Source organism: Balaenoptera borealis, assembly GCF_965194805.1.
Source record: "Balaenoptera borealis genome assembly, chromosome: 12".
Taxonomy (NCBI): Eukaryota; Metazoa; Chordata; class Mammalia; order Artiodactyla; family Balaenopteridae; genus Balaenoptera; species Balaenoptera borealis.
The window spans coordinates 104,153,192-104,176,929 of NC_138869.1; the positions used below are offsets into that span (position 1 = coordinate 104,153,192).

General features: G+C 41.3%; 1 long non-coding RNA gene across 1 annotated transcript; it reads right to left on the reverse strand.

Moving 5' to 3' along the window:
- Nucleotides 1-295: 295 nt before the first annotated feature.
- Nucleotides 296-23,525, reverse strand: LOC309608231. Its single transcript, XR_014232755.1, has 3 exons — nucleotides 21,495-23,525; nucleotides 13,325-13,426; nucleotides 296-1,647 (listed from the first exon to the last, which is right to left on the reverse strand). It is a non-coding gene; the product is annotated as an uncharacterized lncRNA (long non-coding RNA).
- Nucleotides 23,526-23,738: the final 213 nt, after the last annotated feature.

A 23,738-nucleotide genomic window follows, 5' to 3' on the forward strand; every position in this document is an offset into this window, starting at 1 on the left:
CTCAGTAGTTGTGGCGCACGAGCTTAGTTGCTCCGCGGCATGTGGGATCTTCCCGGACCAGGGCTCGAACATGTGCATTGGCAGGTGGATTCTTAAGCCCTGCACCACCAGGGAAGTCCATCTTTTGTGTTTTGAGTATGTTTTTTGACTACATTTAATTGGATAGCATAGATACTGGAGATTCATCTATACTTTCCTGCCAGATCTTCTTTTTCATTAAGAGCCCAAGTTTGCAAGATAGGGAGGCTGGAAGTTAAGGGCGTGGATGATGGATGCACAGGTATGGGATACACTTAGCCAAGTGACTTCTAACCCACCAGGCTAAACAATAACTCCCCTTAATTTTGTTGGGCAAGCACACAGTCACTGAATAGAATACAGGAGCCAAATAAGCTAAACTTTAAAATATACTCTCAAAGGAATTTTTTAAGCTTATGCTTGTGAGGGACTCTCATTGTGAGTAGACTGTCCTTCTACCATGTTGGGATTGGAACACGTACTCAAATTTCTACAAAGTCAGATACACATTGCTGCTGGTAAACCCTGTTATTAGCCAATACCACATGGATGTATATTGTGCTAATAGCTCCATGAAGAAAATTATGAATCGCTATTCAGCCTTTACCGAAAGAATTCAAAATTTATATTCCATAAAGAATTTCAGAAACGAAAGCTGCTTTCAAGAACTTTTATACAAATTGTTTTCAAAACATTGAGAGTCTTGGAACTCCTTCTACCAGTGAAACCCAGTAGCTAAAACAGATCATGGGGGGCAGACTGGTTGTGCCCTGCTGGGAGCCCCGTCCCCACCCACTGCACTTGGGCTCTGGAGCATTTCCCCGACGGAAGAGCCGTATAAACCAAAAGCCACATTTTAATAAAAGAAAACAGCGAGTCCCAGAAAGGTTAAGAAACTTCCCTGAGCTACTTAATATCTAAAATGTCAGAATTCTGTTTCCAGCCTCATGCCCTTTCCACTATGTCAGAATTCCTGTCCAATCAGGCATGAAAGAATATCTTTCTGACCAATGATTGGTCTTAATTTGAAACCAAGAAACTATCTGATCAATTGTTATTTTCCTACACTAGACACATAGGATGTCTGGAAACACAGTGACTATAAAGTAATCAGCACGCTTTGTAGAAGGTACATCAAAAAAAAACTACTCTTATTATTTTTAACCATATTTCTATAGGTGAGGTGATTGTCTCTCTTGGCATCCTCAAATCACAGGGCATGTTTTTGTTTTGGTTTGGTTGTTTGTTTTGTTCTGTTTTTAATATAGCCTCCATCATTTAGAAAAAAGTGAAACTAGAGATTCATATACAAACAACATAAAGTCAGAATAGAAATGAAGCCATAAATGATCTGACATCTAACTTCGGGTAGAGTGTAGTGCAAACCAAATGTCACCTAGTGTCTGAAGTGACCATCCTTCAAAACTGTAGACATTCACAGGCAATAACAAGTTCCATACAAATACTCTTCTATACAAATGGAAGAGTAAGGTAGAAGTAAGATTGCCATTTTATCATCATGAAAGATTTATTAGATTTATTGCACATACATTGTTTCCCTGATGCAGAGAGAAGTGTCCACATAAGGGAGTTTAAAGAATAAGTTCCTGTCTTCAGTTATGTTGACATCTAAAGCAGGAGACAAAATATGAAGCATAAATCAACTTGCAGTATTACAAAAACACAAAAAGTGAGCATCTAAATAGAGCAGGAGCTAGGAGAGAAAAAATGACAAAACCATCCTCAGCTTCAACTGACTCTCCTCATCTAAGGTTGCAATAGTTTAATTTTGTCAGAGACTTGGTAAGATTACAGATCAACAGGAAGAAACTCTATTCAAACTCCTCACTGTACACAGAGAAAACAGGCCATGAGAATTTGCATTTCTTGTCCAGGTCTCAGCCTGTGAGGGCAAACCTAGATTAGAGCTGAAAGTTTGCTAGCAAATCAAGTAGGAGACTTGCTTAGAAGGATGAGTCTAAAGTTGGGGTTCCCCCCCCACCGATTATAAAAGTATGTATGTTTGCTGTAGGATACTCAGAAAAGGTAGAAGGGAATGTAAGAAACAGGTAAGAAAATTTCATCTATAAGGTACCATCCAAACAAGAGCACTAACACTAAGCATTTTTTGTACATTTCCTTCCAGTTTTTTTTTTCAATGAATTTTTCACCTAACTGATGTCAGATTCTCTATAAAGATCCGTATCCAGCGTCTTAATTTAGCATTATGTCATGAGTATTTTCCAACCCCATTTAAAATGTCTTGTTAGCTTTGCTTTAAAAAATGCATACTATTTTGTTGTTTCGTTTTGTTTGTTTTTTGGGGGGGGGGGTTTGTTTGTTTTTTTAAAAAGGCTTTGTAAAAGTGGCAAGGGGCAGATGCTGGAGGTTTCCATGCAAGCGATCCACCCCTCTTCTAGAATTTTCACATTAATGGCAAACAGCAGCCCCCTGTGGATGGGAAACAAGTGCGGGAGGGCGAGGCAGGGCTGGAGGGGGGAGCAATCCTTCATGGAAGGCAGCTACGACCATCACCAAACGATGTTTAGGAAAACAGTCCTGCCCCAAAGGGTGCAGGCAAGTCCTTGTAGGGCCTTCCCAGCGATCCTTCCTTAGCCCTAGCTTCCCTTTAGCAAGAGTTGGGTTCAAGAAAAAGTCATACAAAATCAAGAGGAGAGTATAGAGGATTGTTTCTTCTGCCGTAAATCAATGCCCTTGACAACAAATCTAACTTGATTTGATTTGTGCGTTTTCTTTTTTTTTTTAATTAATTAATTTATTTATTTATTTATTTTTGGCTGTGTTGGGTCTTCGTTTCTGTGCGAGGGCTTTCTCTAGTTGCGGCGAGCGGGGGCCACTATTCATCGCGGTGCGCGGGCCTCTCACTGTCGCGGCCTCTCTTGTTGCAGAGCACAAGCTCCAGATGCGCAGGCTCAGTAGTTGTGGCTCACGGGCCCAGTTGCTCCGCGGCATGTGGGATCCTCCCAGACCAGGGCTCGAACCCGTTCCCTGCATTGGCAGGCAGACTCTCAACCACTGCGCCACCAGGGAAGCCCCTTGTGCGTTTTCTTTTTTAATGATTTGCAAAATTTAAACTGAAACATTTAAACCTTGCTGCCATCAGCCAGAAACGTTTCACACTCAGAAAAAGTTACAGCAGAGTTCCGAAGCAGTTTCAGCAAACCCTGAAGCTGTTCTGTCTTGCGGAGGTGGGTGTGGAGAGCTACACGTCACTCTCGTTAAACCTGCCTGACGGCCCCTGGGAGTTGTAACTGCTTAGTGTTTGGCTCCAGGCAGAATCTAGGAAAGCATCTGAGTCTTTTCCCACCCAGGCACTCAGAAGAGATGTCAGCTATCATCTCTAAACAAGCTTTTACTTTTCTTTACTGAACAAGGAAAAAAAGAATTTAAGGATTTAAAACTGGAATTACTGTGTTCTTAAAACAAAAATCAGTATTCCTATTTAATGTATCCCTGAGAAAAAATGTAATACACAAAAGGAGGGTTTTTAAACCTCTTTTTTAACTACAGAAGGACTTGTCTTATAAGAGGGACTTAATATTAAATACATCTTACCATAAAAGGGGAAATCGACAGTAACACAATAATAGTAAGGGACTTTAACACCCCACTTTCACCAGTGGATAGATCAACCAAAATGAAAATAAATAAGGAAACACAAGCGTTAAATGACACATTAAACAAGATGGACTTAATTGATATTTATAGGACATTCCATCCAAAAATAACAGAATACACTTTCTTCTCAAGTGCTCATGGAACATTCTCCAGGATAGATCATATCTTGGGTCACAAATCAAGCCTTGGTAAACTTAAGAAAATTGAAATTGTATTGAGTATCTTTTCCAACCACAATGCTATGAGACTAGGTATCAATTACAGGAAAAAAACTGTAAAAAATACAAACACATGGAGGCTAAACAATACACTACTAAATAACTAAGAGATCACTGAAGAAATCAAAAAATACCTAGAAACAAATGACAATGAAAATACGATGACCCAAAACCTGTGGCATGCAGCAAAAGCAGTTCTAAGAAGGAAGTTTATAGCAATATAATCCTACCTCAAGAAACAAGAAAAATCTCAAATAAACAACCCAAACTTAAACCTAAAGCAATTAGAGAAAGAACAAAAAAAACCCCAAAGTTAGTAGAAGGAAAGAAATCATAAAGATCAGACCAGAAATAAATGAAAAAGAAATGAAGGAAACAATAGCAAAGATCAATAAAACTAAAAGCTCGTTCTTTGAGAAGATAAACAAAATTGATAAACTGTTAGCCAGACTCATCATGAAAAAAAGGGAAAAGACTCAAATCAATAGAATTAGAAATGAAAAAGGAGAAGTAACAACTGACACTGCAGAAATACAAAGGATCATGAGAGATTACTACAAGCAACTATATGCCAATAAAATGGACAACCTGGAAGAAATGGACAAATTCTTAGAAAAGCACAACCTTCCGAGACTGAACCAGGAAGAAATAGAAAATATAAACAGACCAATCACAAGCACTGAAATTGAAACTGTGATTAAAAATATTCCAACAAACAAAAGCCCAGGCCCAGATGGCTTCACAGGCAAATTCTATCAAACATTTAGAGAAGAGCTAACACCTATCCTTCTCAAACTCTTCCAAAATATAGCAGAGGGAGGAACACTCCCAAACACATTCTACGAGGCCACCATCACCCTGATACCAAAACCAGACAAAGATGTCACAAAGAAAGAAAACTACAGGCCAATATCACTGATAAACATAGATGCAAAAATCCTCAACAAAATACTAGCAAACAGAATCCAGCAGCACATTAAAAGGATCATACACCATGACCAAGTGGGGTTTATCCCAGGAATGCAAGGATGCTTCAATATATGCAAATCAATCAATGTGATAAACCATATTAACAAACTGAAGGATAAAAACCGTATGATCATCTCAATAGATGCAGAAAAAACTTTTGACAAAATTCAACACCCATTTATGATAAAAAACTCTCCAGAAAGTAGGCATAGAGGGAACTTACCTCAACATAATAAAGTCCATATATGACAAACCCACTGCCAACATCGTTCTCAATGGTGAAAAACTGAAACCATTTCCTCTAAGATCAGGAACAAGACAAGGTTGCCCACTCTCACCACTATTATTCAACGTAGTTTTGGCAGTCTTAGCCACAGCAATCAGAGAAGAAAAATAAATTAAAGGAATCCAAATCAGAAAAGAAGAAGTAAAATTGTCACTGTTTGCAGTTGACATGATACTATACATAGAGAATCCTAAGGATGCTACCAGAAAACTACTAGAGCTAATCAATGAATTTGGTAAAGTAGCAGGATACAAAATTAATAAACAGAAATCTCTTGCATTCCTATACACTAATGATGAAAAATCTGAAAGAGAAATTAAGGAGACACTCCCATTTACCATTACAACAAAAAGAATAAAATACCTAGGAATAAACCTACCTAAGGAGACAAAAGACCTGTATGCAGAAAACTATAAGACACTGATGAAAGAAATTAAAGATGATACCAACAGATGGAGAGATATACCATGTTCTTGGATTGGAAGAATCAACATTGTGAAAATGACTATACTACCCAAAGCAATCTACAGATTCAATGCGATCCCTATCAAACTACCAATGGAATTTTTCACAGAACTAGAACAAAAAATTTCACAATTTGTATGGAAACACAAAAGACCCCGAATAGTCAAAGCAATCTTGAGAAAGAAAAACGGAGCTGGAGGAATCAGGCTCCCTGCCTTCAGACTATACTACAAAGCTACAGTAATCAAGACAATGTGGTAGTGGCACAAAAACAGAAATATAGATCAATGGAACAGGATAGAAAGCCCAGAGATAAACCCACACACATATGGTCACCTTATCTTTGATAAAGGAGGGAAGAATATACAATGCAGAAAACACAGCCTCTTCAATAAGTGGTGCTGGGAAAACTGGACAGCTACATGTAAAACAATGAAATTAGAACACTCCCTAACACCATACACAAAAATAAACTCAAAATGGATTAAAGACCTAAATGTAAGGCCAGACACTATCAAACTCTTAGAGGAAGACATAGGCAGAACACGCTATGACATAAATCACAGCAAGATCCTTTTTGACCCACCCCCTAGAGAAATGGAAATAAAAACAAAAATAAATAAATGGGACCTAATGAAACTTAAAAGCTTTTGCACAGCAAAGGAAACCATAGACAAGACGAAAAGACAACCCTCAGAATGGGAGAAAGTATTTGCAAATGAAGCAACTGACAAAGGATTAATCTCCAAAATATACAACCAACTCATGCAGCTCAATATCAAAAAAAAACAAACACCCCAATACAAAAACGGGCAGAAGACCTAAACAGACATTTCTCCAGAGAAGATATACACATTGCCAACAAACACATGAAAGGATGCTCAACATCACTAATCATTAGAGAAATGCAAATCAAAAGTACAATGAGGTATCACCTCACACCAGTCAGAATGGCCATCATCAAAAAATCTAGAAACAATAAATGCTGGAGAGGGTGTGGAGAAAAGGGAACCCTCTTGCACTGTTGGTGGGAATGTAAATTGATACAGCCACTATGGAGAACAGTATGGAGGTTCCTTAAAAAACTAAAAATAGAACTACCATATGACCCAGCAATCCCACTACTGGGCATATACCCTGAGAAAGCCATAATTCAAAAAGAGTCATGTACCCCAATGTTCATTGCAGCACTATTTACAATAGCCAGGACATGGAAGCAACCTAAGTGTCCATCGACAGATGAATGGATAAAGAAGATGTGGCACATATATACAGTGGAATATTACTCAGCCATAAAAAGAAACAAAATTGACTTAATTGTAGTGAGGTGGATGGACCTAGAGTCTGTCATACAGAGTGAAGAAAGTCAGAAAGAGAAAAACAAATACCGTACGCTAACACATGTATATGGAATCTTAAAAAAAAAAAAAAAAAAATGGTCCTGAAGAACCTAGGGACAGGACAGGAATAAAGACGCAGACATAGAGAATGGACTTGAGGACACGGGGAGGGGGAAGTGTAACCTGGGATGAAGTGAGAGAGTGGCATGGACATATATACACTATCAAATATAAAACACATAGCTAGTGGGAAGCAGCCGCATAGCACAGGGAGATCAGCTCCGTGCTTTGTGACCACCTAGAGGGGTGGGATAGGGAATGTGGGAGGGAGACACAAGAGGGAGGGGATATGGGGATATATGTATATGTATAGCTGACTCACTTTGTTATACAGCAGAAACTAACACAACATTGTAAAGCAATTATACTCCAATAAAGATGTTAAAATAAATAATAAATAAATAAATAAGACAAAAAAATACATCTTGATCTCAGAGTTATCATTAAAGATAAATGTTAAAGAAAATGGGTGTGTAAATATAAAATTTTTAAACATTTAAAGAAAATGGGTGTGTTTATATAGACAGAAGGCAAAATATAAAGTTAAAAAAAGGTAATTTTTAAGCTATATATATATATATATATATATATATATATATATATATATAGTGTGGTCAGTTTTTTTATATTAGAAATTATGTGTTACAAGAGACGTACAATCTTGGGGCTTCCCTGGTGGCGCAGTGGTTGAGAGTCTGCCTGCCAATGCAGGGAACGGGTTCGAGCCCTGGTCTGGGAAGATCCCACATGCCGCGGAGCAACTAGGCCCGTGAGCCACAATTACTGAGCCTGCACGTCTGGAGCCTGTGCTCCGCAACAAGAGAGGCCGCGATAGTGAGAGGCCCGCGCACCGTGATGAAGAGTGGCCCCCGCTCGCCACAACTAGAGAAAGCCCTCGCACAGAAACGAAGACCCAACACAGCCATATAAATAAATAAATAAATAAATAAATAAATAAATATAAAAGAGACGTACAATCTTAAGGCATAGATGTTATCACTGGAAGACCTATTTTTTAGAATATAGATTTCTAATAATAGTTCTTTTAAATAGAGGTATGCAATTCTTAAAGAAACAGATAGCTTTTGTACCTAGTTTTGAAAATGAGAGTGAGATCCTTAACACCTGAATGTTAAAAATCTGATATTTATCAGTATGAGAAAAATAATTATAATCCAATTCATTTGTACAGGAACTGACAAGGTGTTTTTTTTTAATTGTGAAAAAAATACATATAACATATAATTCACTCTTTAAACTGTTTTTAAGTGTACAGTTCAGTGGCATTAAGTACATTCACAAAGTTGTGCAACTATCACCACCACCCACCTCCAGAACTTTTCCATCATCTCAAACAGAGACTGTACCCATTAAAGACTAACAAACTGGGCTTCCCTGGTGGCGCAGTGGTTGAGAATCTGCCTGCCAATGCAGGGAACGGGTTCGAGCCCTGGTCTGGGAAGATCCCACATGCCGCGGAGCAACTGGGCCCGTGAGCCACAATTACTGAGCCTGCGCGTCTGGAGCCTGTGCTCCGCAACAAGAGAGGCGGCGATAGTGAAAGGCCCGCGCACCGCGATGAGGAGTGGTCCCCGCTCGCCGCAGCTGGAGAGAGCCCTCGCACAGAAACGAAGACCCAACACAGCCATAAAAATAAATTAATTAATTAATTAATTTTTTAAAAAAGTGTTGGTGTGAGAAACAAAGGTGTAATAGACATGGATTTTGTAAACTGTCAAGGTCTCTACATATGTTTGGCATTTGTTAAAAAAAAAAAAAAAAAGACTAACAAATCTCTCCCCCTACCCACCCTCAGCCCCTGGGAACTTGTATTCTACTATATGTCTCTATAAATGTGACTATTCTAGGTACCATATATAGTGGAATCACACAGTATTTGTTATTTTGTATTTGGCTTGTTTCACTGAGCATAATGTCTTTAAGGTTCATCCATGTTGTAGCATGTGACAGAATTTCATTCTTTTTTTTTTTTTTTTTTAAATTATTTATTTATTTATTTATGGCTGTGTTGGGTCTTCGTTTCTGCGCGAGGGCCTTCTCCAGTTGCGGCAAGTGGGGGCCACTCTTCATCACAGCGCGCGGGCCTCTCACTATCGCGGCCTCTCTTGTTGCGGAGCACAGGCTCCAGACGCGCAGGCTCAGCAATTGTGGCTCACGGGCCCAGTTGCTCCGCGGCATGTGGGATCTTCCCAGACCGGGGCTCGAACCCGTGTGCCCTGCATTGGCAGGCAGACTCTCAACCACTGCGCCACCAGGGAAGCCCTCATTCTTTTTTTTAAGGCTGAATAATATTCCACAGTATATCTACTGCACATTTTGTTTATCCACTCATCAGCTGATGGACATTTGGGTTGCTTCCACCTTTTGGACATGGTGAATAATGCTGCTGTGTTGTTTTTTTTTAAGTAGTAAAATTATTATAGACTTTTCCTTTAGAACTTCCACTCCTCCCAGAGTTAATAACTGTCTTTCTATTTTTTATTTTTTTGCCTTTGCTTAGTTGTTGGTAATTATCATTAATTTATTCCCAAACTCATCCTGAGTTGAGTAAATATCTTCTCAACACAAACATTCGTATCAGGTATTCTATTAATTTCATCTGCTTGAAGAAATCCCTCCTGGTGGGGGGATGAGGGTGGGTGAAATGGGTGAAGGGGGTCACAGGATATAATCTTCTAGTTATAAAATAAATAAGTCATGGGGGTGGAATGCACAGCTTGGTGACTATAGTTAGTAATCCTGTACTGTATATTTGAAAGTTGCTAACAAAAACAGACATAATAGATCAATGGAACAGAATAGACAGCCCAGAAGTAAACCCATACATTTACAGTCAACTAATCTTCAACAAAGCAGGCAAGAATATATGATGGAGAAAAGACAGTCTCTTCAGCAAGTGGTATTGGAAAAGCTGGACAGCCTGCTATAAATCAGTGAAGTTAGAACACACCCTCATACCATGCACAAAAATAAACTCAAAGTGGTTTAAAGACTTAAAATAAGACATGACACCATAAAACTCCTAGAAGAGTTTCTAGGAGGCAAAACATTCTCTGTCATAAATCATAGCAATATTTTCTTAGATCAGTCTCCCAAGGCAAAAGAAATAAAAGCAAAAATAAACAAATGGGACCCACTCAAACTTAAAAGCTTTTGCACAGCAAAGGAAACCACAAACAGAACAAAAAGACAACCTACAGAATGGGAGAAATATTTCCAAATGATGTGACTGACAAGGGGTTAATTTCCAAAGTACACAAACAGCTTATACAACTCAATATCAAAAAACCCAAGCAACCCATTCAAAAAATGGGCAGAAGACATACAGATGGCCAACAGGCACATGAAAAGATGCTAAGCATCACTAGATATTAGAGAAATGCAAATCAAAACTACAGTGAGGTATCACCTCATACCAGTCAGAATGGCCAAAAATTTACAAACAATAAACGCTGCTGGAGAGGGTGTGGAGAAAAGGGAGCCCTGCTGCACTGTTGGTGGGAATGTAAATTGGTGCAACCACTATGGAAAACAGTATGGCGGTTCCTTAAAAAACTAAAAATAGAGTTATCTTATTATCCAGCAATCCCACTCCTGGGCATATATCCAGAAAAGAAAAACATATAATTCGAAAAGAGACATGCACGCGCCCCAGTGTTTAGCAGCACTATTTAAAATAGCCAAGACATAGAAGCAAACTAAATGTCCATCAACAGATGAGTGGATAAAGAAGATGTGGTACATATATACAATGGAATATTGCTCAGCCATAAAAAAGAATGAAATACTGCCATTTGCAGCAACTTGGATGGACCTAGAGATTATCATACTGATTAAAGTAAGTCAGAGAAAGATAAATATCATATGATATCACTTATATATGGAATCTAAAAAATAATACAGGGACTTCCCTGGTGGCGCAGTGGTTGAGAATCTGCCTGCCAATGCAGGGGACACGGGTTCGAGCCCTGGTCTGGGAAGATCCCACATGCCACGGAGAACTGGGCCCGTGAGCCACAATTACTGAGCCTGCGCGTCTGGAGCCTGTGCTCTGCAACAAGAGAGGCCGCGATAGTGAGAGGCCTGCGCACCGCGATGAAGAGTGGCCCCGCTTGCCGCAACTGGAGAAAGCCCTCGCACAGAAACGAAGACCCAACACAGTCATAAATAAATAAATAAATAAATAAAAGAACGTGAATTTCTTAAAAAAAAAAAAAATAATACAGGGACTTCCCTGGTGGCGCAGTGGTTAAGAATCTGCCTGCCAATGCAGCAGACACGGGTTCGATCCCTGGTCTAAGAAGATCCCACATGCCGCGGAGCAACTAAGCCCATGCGCCACAACTACTGAGCCCACACTCTAGAGCCTGCGAGCCACAACTACTGAGACCATGTGCTTAGAGCCTGTGCTCCGCAACAAGAGAAGCCACTGCAATGAGAAGCCTGTGCACTGCAACAAAGAGTAGCCCCCGCTCACCGCAACTAGAGAAAGCCTGCGGGTAGCAAAGAAGACCCAGCGCAGCCAAAAATAAATTAATTAATTAATTAATCAATTAAAAAGAGAGAATTTTAAAAATAAAAAAAATACAAATGAATTTATTTACAAAACTGAAACAGACTCACAGACATAGAAAAAAACTTACGGTTACCAAAGGGGAAGGGGGGGGGGAATAAATTAGGAGTATGGGATTAACAGATACATACTACTATATATAAAATAAACAACAGGATTTACTATATAGCACAGGGAACTATATTCATTATCTTATAATAACCTATAATGAAAAAGAATCTGAAAAACACACACATATATATATAAAACTGAATCATATTGCTCTACACCTGAAACTAACACAATATTGTAAATCAACTATACTTCAATTAGAATAAAAAGGTGCTAAAAGTAAATCAAAATTCTTCATCACAAAAAAAACATTGTTAACTAGACACAACAACCTATTGTGATCATTTCACAGTATATACAAATATTGAATCATTATGTTGTATGCCTGAAACTAATATAATGTTATATGTCAATTTTACCTCACAAAAATATTAATTTTTTTAAAAAAGATATTGCAGCCTCAAAAAGAAAGAAAGCAAGAAAGAAAGAAGAAAGAAAGAAAGAAAGAAAGAAAGAAAGAAAGAAAGAAAGAAAGAAAGAGACAGAGAGGGAGGGAGGAAGGAAGGAAGGAAGAAAGGGGGAAAGGGAGAAAGAAATCCTCCCTAGAATCTTCTGACTTGCTCTAATCTGAGCCCATTGCTCTCCAGACCTGCTTCTCCACTGTTGATGTGGAATTTCCCTCCATCTTCCCACTAAGGGTTCCCATTGCCTGTTGAGTGTTGGTTGGACATTGTCTTCTGTTTGTGGAGTTGCCATTGAGAGGTCAAAAGCCACTCTGGTTCTTTGTACATTTTATGAAACCTTCAGTAATCAGGATGTTCTATCATTTTTAGAACATAAAACTTGTGGGGGAGAGGGTTCAACCTAAACACCCTTCTTGCTTGGTCCCCAGTGCAGGAGAAAACAAGTATATTAGGGGTGGGAGAGAGTTCCTGTGGTAAATCAGCAGTCAGTAAACATGGCGGTTATGGGAAGAAGAGGAAAGTGGGGTTTTTTTTTTTTAATTTAATAAATATGGTAAATGAATGAATGAATTCCCCTTAAGAATAGGAGAAAGGAAGTCCCCTTTCTTCCCTCCCTCCCTTTCTTCCCTCCCTCTTTTCTTCCTTCCTTCCTTCCTTCCTTTCTTTCTCTCTCTCTCTCCCTTCCTTTCTTTCTCTTTTTCTTTCTTTCTTTTTTCTTTCTTTTTCTTTCTCCCTCTCTCCCTCCCTCCCTCCCTCCCTCCCTCCCTCTCTCTCCCTCTCTCTCTCTCTCTCTCTTTCATCTGTATCCCTTTCCAGAAATGGTTCCTTCATCTGGAAGAATAATTTCCCTCACAGAGAGTCAGACCTCTTTCCTGAAAATGAAACACACGCAGGCAGCCTGCTCTGGCCGCACCTCCCACGCTCCACCCGCTTCCTCCTAGTCAAGTGAAAGTGGAGTGACAAGGGGAGGTCCACCAGGCCAGCCCAGGGGACAGAAGAGGAGTGAAGAGAATCACCCTCCTCCCCTGTGCCCTTGGGCGAGCCTTATATTGTCACTCTTATTTGTGACATGGCCATGAGCTCGCAGGAAATCATTTGAAGCAAAAAACTGACAACTTATTGCACAGCTCAAAAAGGCTATTCATTGTAAAGCAGTTATACTCCAATAAAGATGTAAAAAAAAAAGAAAAGGCTATTCAATATGTTTTTCATACACCTACCGAATACTTCCTTGAAGAAGCCTAGAGATCCTTCTGACATGAGACTTTAAACCTCACAGCAATGCACAGATGTCGGTGGTGACTCTTACTCTTGCAGTAGAGCTAAAAGGACAGGGGCGACCGAAATGTCAGTCAGCTGTTAGTCCCAGGAAGACAAGCCCCCCACCATGACGGACTGCAATGCATTGTTGTTAATTAACTGGCAAAGAGATTGGGTTTAGTTTAAAAAGTGATAATGATTTGGATTCATGACAATCTAACCAATCCAGAGTTTGTCCTGATTTATTCTAGAGAAACATGCACAATACTATTACCTTTATCCCAAAATGCATTTAGAGTTCTTATTATGTACGTGGCATAATTAAAAGCAGTAATATTTTATTTTACGAAATTAGGTGTTTCTTGAACTCTGAAGGTGAACTCTATAAATACTCTATTTGGGCTTCCAAGTCTCCCCGGGTGTGAAGAATAGACCTCCCCCTTGGAAAATTCAGCCTCTAACACAATGCCTGGCACATAAAAGGGCTCAGGAAATAAATTAATGAATGAGTTAATAAACAGGAGGCCTGTGGCTTCAGCAAACAAATGTATAAACACAGGCACCCTCATTCAAGGAAAATTCAGGCTCGACCCTCAGGCTGATCATCAAAAAGCCACACAGGCTAATAGTTGGTTTTACTATCGTTTTCCCCTTCCAGGTCTGGATTTCTTAGTCTTTACATCAAAAGCACAAGTAAAAAAGGAATCCTCCAAGGTTGTACATCCCTTTTGTGTGATAAATAGTAAAATCAATTCAGGACTTCTCTGGTGGTGCAGTGGTTAAGAATCCACCTGCCAATGCAGGGGACACGGGTTCGATCCCTGGTCGGGGAAGATCCCACATACCGCGGAGCAACTCAGCCCGTGCACCACAACTACTGAGCCTGTGCTCTAGAGCCTGCGAGCCACAACTACTGAGCCCACATGCCACAACTACTGAAGCCCACGCGCCTAGAGCCTGTGCTCCGCAACGAGAGAAGCCACTGCAATGAGAAGCCCGCGCACCGCAACGAACTAGAGAAAGCCCACACAGCAACAAAGACCGAATGCAGCCAAAAATAAATAAATAAATTTAGTTTTAAAAAGTGGGGATACGCTTACTGCAGAGCCCAAACCGATCAGCCAGATAAAAGTCTAGGCTCTGCAGGTCATACGGTCATCTAGCCTGTACTTTCCTAAATGTTTTCTTCTCTGGTATCATTAAAGGCCTTATTCACCTGCTGGTAAACAATGAATACAGATTAGTAGTCATTAATCAAGGTCTTGGGTCACTTAATAGGATGGCTCAGTGGGTGGTTTCTATCGGGCCAAGCACCTGATGGGTCATCAAGGTGACCAGGTCGAGCACAGCTGCATTCCAACCACGTTCTGTCTCAGAAGGAAATGCCCCTCTCGTTCTCCACCCGCACTTACGGCTGAAGAAAGTAAAAAACGTGGGAACACAGGGGCCATATCCGTGCCTATTAGGCCTTCAGATTTGGCTGCTGCCCTCCCCCGCCCCATGAGGCCTGCCATCCAGCACCCCTCCTTCACTGGCATCAGGGTCAGGACTGTACGAGCCATTAGCTCCCAAAGCCTTCACTGCCAGCATCCGCCCTTTACCTTGTTTTCTCCAATCCTAAGAATTGGTGGAAGGGACAAGTAATTCCCATTTATGGAAGAAAAAAACCTCTAAAAGGCTTTTTATTATTTTTCATACTCCCAAGTAAAAGTCTTTGCAGCACTGCATGAAAAAGCAGTGAGATTTTCAAGTTAAATGTATCTGCATTCCACGGGACCATCCCCAGCTCACAGAGACAGTTCCGTCTCTATCCCTAATAAGTGTCGGATTCTGCACAAGATTTCATGAATAAAAAGGAGTTCTGGTGCTTTTACAAAGTTTGACAACAGGAGTCCCAGCAGCTCGGGAGTGGCAAGAGTGGCAATGTCCAGCCACTCAGCTCTGCGAAGGCGCTCGCTGTGCTGTCCCCACACCCAGGTGCTCCCCACCACAGCCTCTGCCAAGATGCCCAGGAGAGACAGCAGGTCAGCTCAAAAGGCAGTAGAGCTGGCCTTCTGTATCCGTGGTTCCACATCCGCAGATTAAACCAATCGCAGATCAAAAATAAAATTATTTTTTTAATTCAAGAAAGTTCCCCAGAACAAAACTTGAATTTGCCATCCAGCAACTATTTACAAAGCATTTGCTTTGTATTTACAGCTATTTACATAACATTTACATTGTATTAGGTATTAAAAGTCATCTAGAAGTTAAAAAAAAAAAGTCATCTAGAAATGATTTAAAGTACACAGGGGTGGGGGGGATATGCGTAGGTTATATGCAAATACTACACCGCTTTACATAAGGGACTTGAGCATCTGTGGGTTTTGGCATCTCCAGGGGTCCTGGAATGAATCTCCCTGATACCGAGCCCAAGGAGAGATCCACCAAATGTCATCCAAATCTGATCCTGCAAACGGTGATGTGAAAAAAAAAAATCATGCAGACAAAAGGAAAAGGGGATGCAAAAGGAAAACAAGCCAAAGTGACCAACCAAGAAATGAAAGAAGACGCACCTGCAGAAATAGAGCTGCTAAGGAAAGGCCAGCCTCTGTGGAGCAGGGGAGAAAGAAGCCAAATCTGATCAACATAAAGGGAGTCTCACCAGCTGTCCTGGTGTTCCCCTTCTTGTACAATCCAGAGGAATTGTTCTGTCAACTATTTTGTAAATGCAAGATTTTAATTGTTCTAGAAATACACTTTTAAGAAGTAGGATACCCACTCAATGCCTTAAAATTTTTTTTATAAGTATAAATACATTTTTTAAGAAGTGAGTTCATCGGCTGGTTGGTTGTTTTCAGTACCACCAAAAATTAATGAAATATCAATTTAAAGGAGGCTTTGATCATAGGCTGGGGCTGGGGGGAGAGTGTGTTGGAAGTTTTTAATGTAACAAGAAGCATAGCCAAATGGCAATTTGAAGTCCTAATCATGCATTTAACTTGTTGTAAAGATTTTCTATGACTTACTTTATCTCCCTGTTGTCTTTTGGTGGAATTATTTATAAAACTGTTCCCTGATCCTTGCTCTTCCTAATAGAATTGGTTGCTCTCTGTGACAACTTTGTTCTCAGTAGCCCAGCTTTTCCTAATAATGCTGTGAAAGTGCTGTGAAAAATTGGAAAATTTTGAGCATGTAGTGTATATGATATTAAATGATGACCTAGTAGAATTTTAGTTAACAAGTTATCAATGTTTTAAAATCATGGTCTATATTTTTCCAGCTGTATTGAGATATAACTGAGGGATAACACTGTGTGAGTTTAAGGTGTACAATGTGGTGATTTGATACATGCGTATGTATCAAAATGATTATCACAGTAGGGTTAGTTAACCTCTATCACCTCGTATAATTGTGTGTGTGTGTGTGTGTGTGTGTGTGTGTGTGTGTGGTAAGAACATTGAAGATCTAGTCTCTTAACAACTTTCAAGTATATAATACAGTATTGTTAACTGTAGTCACTATGCTGTACATTACATCCCCAGAACTTATTCATCTTATAACTGGGAGTTTGTACTCTTTGACTAACATCTCCCCATTACCCCCACTCCTTAGCCCCTGGTAATCACCTCTCTGCTCTGTTTCTATAAGTCTGTTTTTTTAAGATTCCACAGATAAGTGAGATGATACAATATTTGTCTGTCTGACTTATTGCACTTAGCAGAATGCCCTCAAAGTCCTTGCAGAACCTCTTTTTAAGAACAATTTGTCTCCAAATTTTAAGCTGGAAAGTCACTAGAATAACTGTTTGGAAAAAAATTATATAGCTTTTAAATTTTTCAATACTTGCGTTAAGAACTATATAGAAATTGATCATCATGCGTATATACTGATCACCAAATGAAAACCAGTAAAACATCAATTAAAGAAGAAAGAAAGTCTGAAAACACAAGGCCTGGTAGAAATCATAGGTAGAGAGATAGGGGCTCCCGACCCAGAGAGGTTCTGAAACTTGTCTGACATCAGAGAGCAAGACATGAGTCATGCCTTCAGGGTCCTTCACGCCCAGCCCAGGGTTGTGTCCATTACCCCACGTGGCCTCCTTGAGGTAACTCATCATCGTACAGTCATGCATGGCTTGCAAAGCCAAAGAGCCAAAAATGGGTTCAAATCTAGATTTTCTCATTCGCTAGATTGCGATGGCAATGATTCCCAACCCAAACTGTGTATCAGGTCATCTGAAGGAGCTATGAAAAAAATACAGTTTCTCGGACTCCTTTTCCAGAGAGTCTGACTCATTTGTTCTCAGGTGGGGCTCAGGCATTTTAATTTTTAAAGAAACATCCTCAGGTGCAGCTAATTAGATGAAAATTAGTGCTCCATGGCTCTGGTTCTCCACCCTGGGCACCCACTGGAGTCGGGGGAGCTTTAAAAGCTACATGCCTGAGTCCCATCTTCAGAGAGGCTGATTCACCTAGTCTGAGGCTCAGCCTCAGCAAGAAAGCAGGTGACTCCATCGTGTAGCCAGGGACGAGAACCAGGGCTCATGGGCTCCTTGAACCATGAAGCTCTAGTCTAAGTTATCTCCCAAGGAAGCTTTAGGGACCTGATCATTGCCATTCCTAAAATTCCAGAGCTGTCAACGTGCAATAAAGGCTTGCTGATAGACTTGTCTAAGGAGGCTCGATGTTAATGGACAGGTGAGAAGGAAAGGGCAAGCTTAAGAAATGACGAGCATTTAGTATGAAAAGGTCCCGAGGGTAGATTAGGCAGTCAGTCAAGCAAATATTACGACATTATTTTACAAACGCACAGGTGGCACTTTTGGGGGCAATAGAGGCTACTCTCCAAAGCCTGGCATCTCCTTATTTCCGAGGATATTTCGAGAGTGGAAATGAGCAAATTCTAGCTACCTTAACTAATTCCTATCACAGACAAAATCACTCTTGAGCGAGTCTAATGGAGTCCAATCCTGCCACAAGGCTCTGGAGAACAGGATAATTCATTTACCAGATGCTGTGCCCCGTAGGTGAGCAACAAAGGATGTTATAATGAAGGATATGACCCACCAATGGGAATTCATACCACAGAAGAGCTATTTTCCTGAATGACTAAGAAAACTGATTTCCCCATTCAACGTTATTTAGCAAGAATGATAAGTGAACAAGTAGGCTAGCAAAGCTGTCTAGGCTGCATAATCCACATCTGGAATAAACATGTGGGGAAGGAATTTATCAGCCTATTAACAGGGCCTATCTTGGCATGGAGGGACTATGGTGATTTTTATTATCTCCTTTATATTTTTCTATCTTTCCTAAATGTTTTATCAAGTACAAGGATTTTTTTTTAATATTTATTTTTGGCTGCATCAGTTCTTTTTTTTAAAATTTTTTATATTAATTATTATTTTTTTTAATTTAATTTTTATTTTTGGCTGCGTTGGGTCTTTGTTTCTATGCGTGGGCTTTCTCTAGTTGTGGCGAGTGGGGGCTACTCTTTGTTGCAGTGCGTGGGCTCATGGGCTCAGTAGTTGTGGCACACGGGCTTAGTTGCTCCGCGGCATGTGGGATCTTCCCGGACCAGGGCTCAAACCCGTGTCCCCTGCATTGGCAGGCGGATTCTTAACCACTGCGCCACCGGGGAAGTCCCTGCATCAGTTCTTAGTTGAAGCATGCGCGATCTTTGCTGCAGCATGTGGGATCTTTCGTTGTGGCGCGCGGGCTTCTCTCTAGTTGCGGCACGGTGGCTCTCTAGTTGTGGCGCATGGGCTTAGTTGCCCCGTGGCATGTGGGATCTTAGTTGCCTGACCAGAGATTGAATCCGCGTCCCCTGCATTGGAAGGCGGATTCTCAACCACTGCACCACCAGGGAAGTCCCCTATAGTAGGTTTTTATACATTTGTTGAACAAGTGAATTTCCTCTCAAAGAAGAACGGTAGCACTTTATAACGATAACATATGTTTATTTACATGGAGCCATTTTCAAAGCATGTGAGACTTGCAGCTCCAAATAAGATCCCCAGAACGGCAAAACTGACATCTCCTGGGAATTTCTTAGAAATTCAGTATCTTAGCCTCCTGTTTCCTGCCTCTGTTCCCTCCCCCTACACACACCCCACTGAATCAGTTTTAATAAAATCCCCAGGCAACTCTCATGCCATCCGACTTTGAGAAGAATTGGTCTAGAGCATCGTCCCTCAACCTTGGCTGCACTTTGGAATCAATGGGGACTCCAAAATACAGATGCCTGGGCTCCAGCCCCCAAGAGTCTGATTTAATCAGTCTGAGAACCAGGATTCTTAAAAATGCCCCCAGTGTGCAGCCAGGGATAAGAACCATTTGCTCGGCATCCTTGCTTGAGAGCTTCAAACCTCCTGCAGTATTTTGTAAGCCAGTGTCTCACCTACACAGTGATTTCTCTCCTCTTTACTGCTCAACCTTCCCTTATCGTATTACTTTTCCTCTTCCAAAAAATACCTCCTAGTCTCCTTTGTCAATAAATGTTTATTGAGCATCTAGAATTTGCATAAACACAAAACCTGTTCTTAAACTTCCTTTGGCAGTAAATTATCTAAATGCTCTTTCTTGGGCTCGTTCTTCATGAATCCTCTTTTTTTTTTAAATAAATTTATTTATTTATTTATTGGCTGCATTGGATCCTCCTTGCTGTGCAGGGGCTTTCTCTAGTTGCGGCGAGCGGGGGCTACTCTTTGTTGCAGTGCGCGGGCTTCTCACTGTGGTGGCTTCTCCTTGTTGTGGAGGACAAGCTCTAGGCACGTGGGCTCAATAGTTGTGGCTCACGGGCTCTAGAGCGCAGGCTCAGTAGTTGTGGCACACAGGCTTAGTTGCTCTGCGGCATGTGGGATCTTCCCAGACCAGGGCTCGAACCCATGTCCCTGCATTGGCAGGTGGATTCTTAACCACTGCACCACCAGGGAAGTCCCTGAATCCTCTTTTCTAATTTTGTAAGCATTCATTGGTGCCATTACAACTATGGGTTATTATTTCCTGAAACAGGAAAAGAAAATTAATCACATTTTGTCCAGTTTTAAAACAACTTAAGCATATATATACACACTACTATATATAAAATAGATAACCAACAAGGATCTACTGTATAGCACAGGGAGCTATACTCAGTATTTTGCAATAGCCTCTAAGGGAAAAGAATCTGGAAAAGAATCTATCTATCTATCTATCTATCTATCTATCTATAGAATCTATATATATATATATATATACACATATATATATAAAACTGAATCACTGCGCTGTACACCTGAAATTAACACATTGTAAATCAACTATACTTCAATAAAATAAAATAAAATGAACAGTTAGAAAAAAAACAACTTAAGGATTATTCTGAGCCACAGAGACATCAAAAGCTGATTGTATGTAAAAGGAACTCTATTCTGTCCTTTAGCCTTTATAAATGTATCAGCGTCCTGTTTTCTCATCCTAACTGTAACAGCTAACAGAGGGCTTGCAATGGACCTGGCACCGTGCTCCGTGTATTACTGTGTTAATTATCTCAGTTAATCCACCCAACAGCACTATGAGGCACATTCTACTGTGTTTTGTTTTTTGTCTTTGTTTTTGTTTATTTTTGGCCTCACCACAGGCATGCGGGATCTTAGTTCCCCGACCAGGGGTGGAACCTGTGCCCCATGCAGTGGAAGTGCAGAGTCCTAACCACTGGACGACCAGAGAAGTCCCTATGACCATCCAATTTTAACGGCTCTTTTCTTTCCTCCTTCTCTCAGCTAGGAAATGATTTCTTTTAATCCCTTCTGGCTGTTCTGGAGCACAATTTCCCAGCCTTGGCCCTGTTGACATTTTAGCCTGGAGAGCCCTTTGCGGTGAGGCTGTCCTGAACATTGCAGGAAGCACCCCACCCTCCTGTACACCCCCAACATCCTGGCACCGACTGTGACAAACAGAAATGTTTTCAGATGTGGTTGCACGTCCCCTGGGGGTGCAGAGCAGAAGGGTGAAATCCCCACCTCACCCCCCCCCCAATTAAGAACAACTATTCTGGAACTATTCGCTGGAATTGCAATACCACACATGCATATTTTGCCATACTTCATCCCTAAATACCATCTCAAAGATCTCAAGCCTCCATGGTAGCTCTCCCCAGCATTTTCACCTGCTTTTCTCCTTGCCCTTGCCTCCTTGGGCCCTCGTCAGATCACTTCCCAGGCATCTCCGCCGGGGGCAGCATGCGGGCGGCTGCAGCAGGGAGCACAGGACGGACTTAGAGGGTTCCTGTGATTCTTGGGGTGTGGGGCTGGAGGGGCTCTGCCGTTGCTGCTGCCCTAACTACAGACCTGACTCGCTCCTGCAGGCCTTGCTCTGAGGCTCACGTGGACACCACTGTAACACCTCCGACGCGATTCCAGCAGTCCCTCATAGAACACAAATGTCTGACGGTGTCAGTGAACGCAAAACATCTCTGCCTTAAATGCAGTCTGCCTAAGGGTAAAGCAAGACTCCGATATATAAACAGAAAAGACAAAATTATACATGAAATAAATATGCTGACTAGAGATGTTAGCTTGTCTGTACTCCACGTGGGTCTTAATGGTGTGTGTATTTCCGGATGTAAATACGTGTGGTGGGAAATTATCGTTTTATTTTTGAGATCAAGTTAAAAAGGACACATTAAACAAGACTGCCCATGGCCAGCTTCTAGCTGACCTTCCACCATGATGCCCGAAGCCTCAACAATACAATAGCTACCACTATTGAGCACTTAGTATCCACCAAACTCTGTGCCAAGTGCCCTACCTGAGTTGTCTCATTCAACCTTCCAACAGCCCTAGAAGTGCGTCATTATCAACTCCATTTTACAGATGACAAAACCTCACACTGGTCAAGTAATTTGACCATGCTCATATTTCTGGCAAACCATGAAACAGGGATTCAGACCCACAGGTCTGTCCCCAAGGTTTGTGTGTGTGTGTGTGAGTGCGTGTGTGAATAGATTAATTATGGTAAAACACGTATATCATAAAACTGTCCACTTTAACCATTCTTAAGTGTCCAATTCAGTGGCATTAAGTACATTCACATTGTTGTACAGCCATCACCACCATCCATCTCCAGAACTTTTTCAACTTCCCAAACTGAAACTCTGTCCCAATTAAACACTAACTCCCCCTCCCCCTCCCCCAGCCCTCCTTGTTTCTGTCTCTGTGAATTTGACTACTCTGGGCACTTCATATAAATGGAATCATGCAGTATTTATCTTTTTGTGGCTGGCTTACTTCACTTAGAAGAATGTTGTCAAGGCCCATCTATGTTGTGGCATGTGTCAGAACTTCCTTCCTTTTTAAGGACAAATAATATTCCATAGTACGTATAGACCACATTTTGTTTATCCATTCACCTAGTGATGGCCACTTGGGATACATCCACCTTTTGGCTGTTGTGAATAATGCTGCTGTGAGCATGGGAGTACAAATATCTCTTTGCGATCCTGCTTTCTTTGGGGTATATATCCAGCAATGGAATTGTTGGGTCATGTGGTAATTCCATGTTTAATTTTTTGAGGAACCGCCATACTGTTTTCCGCAGGGGCTGAACCATTTTACACTCCCACTAACAGTGGGCCGGGGTTCCAATTATCCACATGCCTGCCAATACTTGTTTTGGGCTTTGGGATTTTTTTGATAGCAGCCCTCCTGATGGATGTGAAGTGTGTCCCTGAAACCTATACCAAGTCTTTCCCTTTTGGAACTCTTCTTCTTAATTCAGTAGCAGTAGCACACACACAACGGAAAGATCTTGATCACAGTGCAGAAACGCATGAGGATTCACGCCCATTCCACCCCTCTCTGCACTCAGCTTGGTTTCTGTAGGTTGGCAGGATGGAATCATATAAAGCCTCCCCCTCGCTCTAGCCCCCGGCCTCCTTGATGTCAAAGTATGCTTCCTCCTCTTTTCTCTTTTCTACACTCTCAGGATTCTCTGTAAACACTCCGGAAACATTTAGAAAAGAAAATAAGTCATGTTTCAGGAGAGATCAGCCTATTTTAATTCCATTCATTTTAATGGGAATGCTCTTTCAGGAAACCTGCTCTGACTTGATCACGGGAGCTTGGGGTAGGCAAATTCTCCGCCCGGCCTTCAGAACCTGGGCAGAGGGTGAGGCTGCCCAGGCGGACAGAGTGTGACTCACACCGGCTCACCTCTCAGCGGCGGGGGCTCCACCCTGGGCGTGCCGTGCTCTCCTCCTCCCTGTTCTCCCTCCGTCCGCTTCAGCCTCTCAGGCCTTCCTTGCTTCCAGGCTCCCCGGGAAGCTGGGGCTGGAAAACCATGGTGATGAATCACAGCCCCTCTGACCACTCCAGGGAAGGCAGCAGCAGCTCCAGAATGACTCGTGGAGAAT